This window comes from Budorcas taxicolor, chromosome 11 (genome assembly GCF_023091745.1).
Source record: "Budorcas taxicolor isolate Tak-1 chromosome 11, Takin1.1, whole genome shotgun sequence".
In the NCBI taxonomy this organism is placed as follows: domain Eukaryota; kingdom Metazoa; phylum Chordata; class Mammalia; order Artiodactyla; family Bovidae; genus Budorcas; species Budorcas taxicolor.
Window position 1 is genome coordinate 21,330,006 of NC_068920.1, and position 9,316 is coordinate 21,339,321.

Consider the following 9,316-nt stretch of genomic DNA (forward strand, 5'->3'; position numbering starts at 1 on the left):
CAACACGATTTTCAAAATGGCGGTTCGGGAAGGAAAGCGGGAATGCGGCGGCCAATCAGGGCCGCGAGCTGGGAGTTGGCGCGCGCGGGGTTGCGGGGGGCGGGGCGGGCGCTCGCCTCTGAGGAAAGCCCCCCGAGCCGGGGTGGAGCCTCGCGAGGGCGCCCCGGCCGCGGGCGCAGGGGCCTCGCGCGCTCCGGCGCCGCCCCGGTGGCGTCCCGTCGCCGATCCGGCGCTCCGCCGGGAAAGCGGACAGGCCGCGTCGCGGGCGGCGGGCGGGAGCGGGCGCGGGGCCGGCGTGGCGGCGCTGAGCGGAAGAACGCTAGGGGGCCTGCCTGTGTATTGTCTCCGCGGCTCGTTCCCGGAAAGGAGGAGGAGCGGCCGTGGGTCCGGGAGGCGGCGGGAGGGAGGGAGGGAGGGTGAAGAAGTTTACATCCAGTGAAGTCCCTGCTGCAGTTATTTCCCAGAGGTTGAGGGGAATTACTAAGTGAGTGATCTCTTTTGGGTCCCAAAGATCACGCTGGTGATGACTCCTGAATCTGCTGTTGTTAGGAGGACCCCATCGCTTGCAAAGTGCATCGCGAGGAAGAAGATCCTACTGCATAGAAAGTTCGCGTCACCGGAGACAAAAAGATTTCCAGACCTGTAAATGTTAGGGGGAAGTCGTTTGTGTTCGTTATAATAGAAGAAAAAACGGAATCGCTCAGTCCAGACTCTTCTGGAGACGTGGGCCATCTCCGCAGAATCCTTTAAAACTTAAAAACAACAACAACACATTGCTCCCATAGCCTTGAGTTTCCGGGCCTGTAGGTCAAAACCCTCGCAATAAACTCATATTTGGCTTTGTTAAAACGGAACACTGCTCCTCCCCCACACCTCGCTCAAATGCTCCACCTTTGTGTCTGTGATTCCCATTGTTTCACATCCCCCCCCCCCCCCCGCACCCCGCACCCCCTCCCCCCTCCTGCCCCGCCTCTGTCGGCCCAAAGGATTCTTTTATTGGACGTATTTATATTAGAAACAGGGTCAGTTAAATTTGCCCGAATGGATTCCTCTTTGTATGGCAAAAATTAGACATGGTCTTTGAATCTTCTCTTTTCCTTTTGTGCCCCTACGGAAAACATAAGCAAGTTCTGTCTGAAAACAAGCAAATTGTGTCATTTCTTCCCTCAAATTTTAAACCATCTCCCACTCTACTGGTGCCACTCAATCCTATCCATTCTCTTGCTTGGATTTTGACATAGTCCCTCACTGATTAGGTGGCTTACACGTTGTTACCTCCACCTCCTACTACATTTGGGAGTTTTGTTTTCAGTTACTCTTGCTTCAGTTCAGTTCAGTTCAGTTGCTCAGTCGTGTTCGACTCTTTGCGACCCCATGAATCGCAGCACGCCAGGCCTCCCTGTCCATCACCAACTCCAAGAGTTCACTCAGATTCACGTCCATCGAGTCAGTGATGCCATACAGCCATCTCATCCTCTGTGGTCCCCTTGTCCTCCTGCCCCCAATCCCTCCCAGCATCAGAGCCTTTTCCAATGAATCAACTCTTTGCATGAGGTGGCCGAAGTACTGGAATTTCAGCTTTAGCATCAATCCTTCCAAAGAAATCCCAGGACTGATCTCCTTTAGAATGGACCGGTTGGATCTCCTTGCAGTCCAAGGGACCCTCAAGAGTGTTTTCCAACACCACAATTCAAAAGCATCAATTCTTCGGCGCTCAGCTTTCTTCACAGTCCAACTCTTACATCCATACATGACCACAGGAAAAACCATAGCCTTGACTAGATGGACCTTTGTTGGCAAAGTAATGTCTCTGCTTTTCAATATGCTATCTAGGTTGGTCATAACTTTCCTTCCAAGGAGTAAGTGTCTTTTAATTTCATAGCTGCAATCACCATCTGCACTGATGTTGGAGCCCCAAAAACTCTTGCTTAAAACTCTCCAATAGCTCTATGCTCAAGTACTTCTCCTACCCCAATACCATCACTATTCCCTTTCCATTCTTTTTCAGTAATTCACTTATTCATTCTAAAATATTTGTTGCAAACCTCCTCTCTTTCAGTCACTAAGAGCTGCCATCTTCAAGCTTATGTTCTACTTGAGACAGTGAACAAGTGAATACACTATACGATGAATAGCTATAAAAGTAAAGCAGATTAAAGGAGATGGGAAGTACCAGTAGGATGGATAGTGTTTTATTTTACATATTGATACTTAAGGAAGATCTTGTTAATAAGATAACATTTGAAAAGAGATCCTAAGTATTAATAAATGAGAGCAGTGGAGAAAGTGGATATATTCCTAAGAATTCTCTAGAGTTTTGAATGTGAGTTATGATGATTTGGGGGTTTTCATTCAACGTGTTAGTCGCTCATTCATGTCTGACTCCTTGCAACCCCATGGGGTGGAGCCCTCCAGGCTCTTCTGTCTGTGGAATTCTCCCAGCAAGAATACTGGAGTGGGTTGCCATTCCCTTCTCCAGGGGGTCTTCCCGACCCAGGGATTAAACCTGGCTCTCTGGCATTGCAGGCAGATTCTTTAGATCTGAGCCACCAGGGAAGCCCCAATAAACAGCCATTTACTGAGATGAGGAAAAGCCCTCAGCGGTTGAGGAGGAGTATTTGTTTTGGGGAGTGGTCGGTACAGAAATCAGTTATTTCACTGAGGCCTGTTAGGTTTACCTGTGTGTGCTCAATCAGTCATGTCCAACTTGCGATCTGCATTGCAGGCAGATTCTCTACCACTTGAGCCATCAGAGAAGCCCAGTCAGATTCCTGTTAACTCCAAATGGAGATTCAGACTAGGCAATTGGATGTGAAAGTCACATTCAGGAGAAACTCTAGCTCACGATATAGATGTGGGAATTGTCAACATATAAGAGGGCTTCTCTGATGGCTCAGATGGTAAAGAATCTGCCTGCAATGCAGGAGATCCATGTTCAATCCCTGGGTTGGGAAGACCCCCCGGAAAAAGGAATGGCAATCCAGTAGATGGTATTGAAAGCCCTTAGCCTAAAGGAACTCATTCAGTTCAGTTCAGTCGCTCAATCATGTCCGACTCTTTGCGACCCCATGGCCTGCAGCACACCAGGCCGTCCCTGTCCATCACCAACTCCCGGAGTTAACTCAAACTCGTGTCCGTTGAGTCGGTGATGCCATCCAACAGTCTTATCCTCTGTCATCCCCTTTTCCTCCCGCCTTCAATCTTACCCAGCATCAGGGTCTTTTCCAATGAGTCAGTTCTTCACATCAGGTGGCCAAAGTATTGGAGTTTCAGCTTCAGCATCAGTCCTTCCAATGAATATTCAGGGCTGATTTCCTTTAGGATGGACTGGTTGGATCTCTTTGCAGTCCAAGGGACTCTCAAGAGTCTTCTCCAACACCATAATTCAAAAGCATCAATTCTTTGTGCTCAGCTTTCCTTATAGTCCAGTTTTCACATCCATACATGGCTACTGGAAAAACCATAGCATTGACTACATGGACCTTTGTCAGCAAAGTAATGTCTCTGCTTTTTAATGTGCTGTCTAGGTTGAAGGGCCTCACTAGCAGAGTGAGTATCAATAGAGGTGAGGAGAGGGTCAAGACTGTACACTGGATCTCACCAGCAGTTAGAGGTTCAAGAGAGGAAGCTGAAGCAGCAAAGGAGATGAGCCAGTGGGTTTGGCAGATATGTGGGAGCTTTAAAAGTTCTTACTCCTTTACGATATCAATGACATCAGGAGCAGAATCCTCGACAGTGAGTGTGGAAGAGGACGGTTGGCAGTTTTAGAGAGAGGAATGGGAGCTATTCATAAGGGAGAATGGGGGATGAATGTGGTAGGGTTGCCAGGCAGAGGCGAGGAGGACCCATTGACGTTAGTGGCCATGAAGTCAGAGTGAGACCAGCCAGGATTATATTTTTTCTGCAGCCATATTCAACTGCTAGGAGTAGGTGTAGAGGTGGTGAAGATTTGGATTTAACTGGGTTCACCTTTTGTCAGACAAGTATAGAGGAGAGAAAGGTGAGTTGAAGATGTGGGTGGGACAATGAACGTAATGATGGAGCAGAGAATCAGAGCTGAGTAGCGTGAAAAGAAACAACATGAGAGGGTGAGACATGCTGAACATGGGCAGGATGAAGAAGGAAGGTATTTATTTCCTTTGTTGCATTTACCACTGCCTGAAAATTTTAGTTGCTTACTGTCTGTCTTCCCCACTAAAATGTAAGCTCCTAGTGGATCCAGGGACTTTGTCTTGTTCATCACAGTATTCTTGGCACCTGAAATAGGCCCTGACACCTAGTAAGTGATGAACAGGGATTTGCAAAAAATAAAAATAAATAAATAAATAAATATATGGATTTGCCAAATGCGTGAACATGGAAACAACCTTTTATTGTGAAGATTCAGAGCTTTTTTTTTTGTTTATTGTGATGAGATGACATATCAGGATAAGATAGGTTCTTTTGGTAAAAGTTTACTCAACAGCAGTTAAACAATCTACAGTTTAACAATGGAAAGTTTGTTTCTTGCTCTATAAAGCTCTTGGTCAGTTCAGGCAATTCCGTGGGGCTTTCTTTCCTGTGGTTTAGTGATTGCTCTAAGCTCCTTTAGGTCTTGAGGTCTCATCATCTCAATATGAGTCCTTGGTGTTCACAGTATTAGGGGAACAGAATAGGACAAGAACTTGTACCTGTTCTTCTAGGGTGCTGCTCATTGGCTATTGGCCAGATGGGCCATACCACCCCACCTAACTAGAAAGAATCTAGGCAACCGGGGGCCACATATGAAGTAACTGGTGACATTGCGGTATCCTCAGAGAGAGACTCATAATTACAACCAAATAAGGTACCATTGAGATCAGTGGGGAATGTGCTTGAAGATATTTGTTGGTTTTATTCTAGAAACATTAAAAATCCTGATTCTTAAGTTTTTTGTTTCATTTGTGCCTTGAGGAGTTTTTACATCTACTGCACACAGATATCTTTCTTCTGCACACATCTAGCTCTTACACACATGTATCTCTCTTTTGCAGACTACAGGTTTCAGGGGCAGAGCCCACGTCCATGCTACTTATTATTCTCTTCCAGTATTTGGCACAATGCCTGACACAGAAGACTTTTAAAATATGTGTTTAATTGAAATGCATCCCCTTTGGGTTCTAAGACAGTGGCATGAGGCTGTTGTCCGGATGCTATTTAAAGACCTTCCAGCAATATCAGCTCCGTAAATGATCGTGGCTTATTCATGACCAATGACCAGTTTCTCATTTTAACCCGGTCATAAGCGTAAATATAGTGACACATTTGGCTCTTCTAAAAACCAGATATCATACTCTGTCTCAGTAGAGTTAGCCAAAGTCCACAGGTTAGTAATTTGAGATTAGAAAATACGTGAGTGCAATGATATCCAGCTGGTTGATAGACTGAATATTTTAGCTCTGACGATACCAGAGAAGACTGTTCATAGGAAACGGTAGGAAGCGGTGAGAGAAATGGTGAGCCAAGAAAATCTAGAGAACAAAGAATAAGTGCTTACCAAGTTTTGGCCCTAGAATCTAATTTTGCTCTAAATTTAGCAAATATCATTTGTAACACATTTATTAATATATCATTATCAATTGTTTCATGGTATGAGACCAAAGAAATAGAGATGATAGAGCTTTGATATTACTTCCTTTGTTTGCTGTAAAATAAAGAGACCATCTCTGTTGAGAGAGGTTTTTCTGCTTATGGACTATCATTCAATGTTTAGATTATATTTAATGACATTGCTGTTGGCAGAATCATAATATCAGAGGCAGAAAAATGTTTTCCACTGCAAGTCGGCTAGAAATCCTCAGTATTGTCACAAGATTGTCAAAATGGAGTGTCCTCTTAGAAAATAAATGTGTAACTCTAAAATATTTCTATCTAGTACTCCCTGGTGGTCCAGTGGTTAGGCTCCATGCTCTCAGTGCTGAGGGACTAGGTTCAATCCCTGGTCAGGGAACTAAAATCCTGCAAGCTACAGGCCCTTCCTTCCCTCCTCCCCTCCCCGCAAATTCTATTTTTAATTTATAAATAAGTTCAAACTTTTATAAATAAAACATTTCCTTTTTCAAATTACTTATTTAAATGAATTAGAGAAGGTTTGAGTGGTTTAAACCCATAGGCAGCTTGGGCTTAAAAAATGAAATTTAGAATAAACAGATGTTTGCATACTAGGAAAAGAAAAAGTTTTTTTTTTAAAAGATGTTACCTCCTAATATATTTTTGGAAAAAATAAACTTGTTTTGTCTCTTTCCCCTTCCCACCTCAATCTAATGCAGTGAATCTTGAGTAAGGGACAGGGTATTATACCCTGAGGGGACATTTGGCAATATGGAGACATTTTTTGGTCACACGTAGAGGGGGGATGCTAGCGGCATCTAGTGGGTAGAGGCTCCAATGCTGTTTAAACATCCTTTAATGCACAAGACAGGCCACACAACAAAGAATTATTTGGTTCGAAACATCAGTAGTACTGAGAGGACTTCCCCGGTGGTCCAGTGGCTAACATTCTGGGGCTTTCAGTGCAGGGGGTCCAGGTTCAATCCCTGGTCAGGGAACTAGATCCTACATAAGTGAAGTGAAGAAGAAGTGAAGTCGCTCAGTCGTGTACAACTCCTTGCGACCCCATGGACTGTAGCCTACAAGGCTCCTCTGTCCATGGAATTTTCCAGGCAAGAGTACTGGAGTGGGTTGCCATTTCCTTCTCCAGGGGATCTTCCTCACCCAGGGATCGAACCAGGGTCTCCCACATTGGAGGCAGATGATTTACCGTCTGAGCCACCAGGGAAGCCAGATCCTACATGCTGTAACTCAAAAAAGAAAAAAAATCCCACATTCTGCAACTAAGACCTGGTGCAGTCAAAAAACAAACAAAAAAAATGGTGCTGCGATTAAGAAATCCTAACCTAATGCAACGTATAGTATTCTGTTATCCTAGCACTGCAGTTAAACTGCTCTCATAAAGACCAATAATGATCTCAGAATAGACAACTGAAAGACTTCTTTAGAAACTCCTGTACTTTTTATTATACTTTTTATTGGAGAAGGAAATGGCAACCCACTCCAGTATTCTTGGCCTGGAGAATCCCATGCACAGAGGAGCCTGGTGGGCTACAGTCTATGGGGTTGCAGAGTCAGACAGGACTGGGCGACTAACACACCACATACTTTTTATTGTTGTTTAGTCACTAAGTTGTGTCCAACTCTTTTATGACCCCAGGGATTATAGCCTACCAGGCTCCTCTGTCCATAGGATTTCCCAGGCAAGAGTACTGGATTGGGTTTCCATTTCCTTCTCTAGGGGTGTTTCCTGACCCAGGGATCAAAGCCCTGTCTCCTGCATTGGCAGGCGGTTTATTGTTGTTTTTTGTTGTTGTTGTTTTTTAACCAATGAGTCACCAGGGAAGCCCTACTCCTATATTTTTACTTTGTTTCTATGCAGCATTTGGTACTGTTTAGCATCCTTTCTTTCAAAAGCTTTTTCTCTTTACTTGCATGACCTTGCTTTCTCTTCAGTCTTCTCCTTTGCTGGCTATCTTGCATCTGTTATCCTCTTGAAAGTTGGTGTTCTTCAGGGATCCCCACAGGCCCCTTAGTTGGTTCCTTACACATGATTTTCCTGTGTAATCTCATCCACACCCATGGTATCAATGATGTCTAGATGAATAAAGTACAAATCAACATACTGAATAATTTACTTGCTCTTTGAGCATCTTACTCTTATAATCATCTATTAGATTTCTTCACGTAATATCCCATTAATATCTGAAATTCAACATAGTAAAGCTAAACCCATTCTCTAGCATACCTCTCCTCTTTTTATTTTTATTTATTTATTTTTGGCCATGCTGCGAAGCTTTCGGGATCATAGTTCCTGACCAGGGATTGAACCTGGGCCATGGCAGTGAAAGCGCTGAGTCCTAATCACTGGACCACCAGGGAGTTTCCTCTCTTTTTATTAGATTTATTTACTTACTTATTTATGAAATAGAAAAGAACAGCTTTATTACTTTGCCAGGCAAAGAGGACCACAGCAGGCTAACTCCCTCAAAACTGTGTCCTGACCTGGAAGGGGCAGAGAGGAGTTTTATTGTCATGGGTCAAAGGCGAAGCTGTGATCAGTTCGTGGGCATTCTTCTGATTGCTTGGTGATGTGGCAGTTGTGAGTCAGCATCATCAAGCTGGTTCCAGCCAGTTTGTGGTCTGTCTCCCTGCTTATAGGCAGCAGACAGTTCACTTCTCCCACCTAGGGGAGTTTCAGCATCTGTCAAAGCTCAGGCGGGAGATAGGAAGACCTTGCAGAAGGGTTACAGGCCCAGCACAGCCTTCCTTTGACATGGTCACACGGGATTTTAGAAATTGCCCCTCTGGGAGATCCAAGCTGTGTGCAGGTCAGGTCTCAGAGTTGAAGAAAAAAAAAGAAGGGAAGGAAAGAGATTCCTGATTGTATTCAATTTCCATTTCAGATGGTTGAGGAAGCCTGTCTGTATCTATATGTTTGGCTTCCAGGTGATAGCCCAGTTACCTGTTAAACAATTTCCTCCCATCCCCCGTACCAAAGTTATGTTGACTACATTTCTATTACCTGCAACCGTAGACTCCTGAGTCATACAATCCACTGACTATGAATTCGAGGATAAGGCTCTTGCCTTGGACTTCTTTGTAGATTCAGCTCTTACCCCAGTATCAAAGTACACTGTACCATGTAGATACAAAATAGATACTGGATACAAAAATATCTGTGAGTCAATTAATGAAGCAAAAAGGAAAGGGAGAACGGAAAAAAGGAAAAAGAGAAGTGAAGAGGTAGTTAAAATTAAGAGGAGAGGAGAAATAGAAAAGAAAAAATATGAAGGAAAATTGAGGATGTATTCAGTCATGCTCGACTCTCAGCAGGCCAGGTTTCTCTGTCCATGGAATTTTCCAGGCAAGAATGCTAGTGTGGGTTGCCATTTCCTCCTTCAGGGTATCTTCCTGACCCGGACCCAGGGATCAAACCTGCATCTCTTGCGTCTCCTGCATTGGAGGCAGATTCTTTACCATCTGAGCCACCAAGGAAGGCTATATGAGCTAGAAAGTGAGGTGAAGTTGCTCAGTCGTGTCCAACTCTTTGCGACCCCGTGGACTGTAGCCCACCACGCTCCTCCGTCCATGGGATTCTCCAGGCAAGAATACTGGAGTGGGTTGCCATTTCCTTCTCCAGGGGATCTTCCCAACCCAGGGATCAAACTGGGTCTCCCGCTTAACCTCTGAGCTACCAGGGAAGCCTGGTAGAGTTATGTATAAATAAAGCTAGAGTTATGTATAA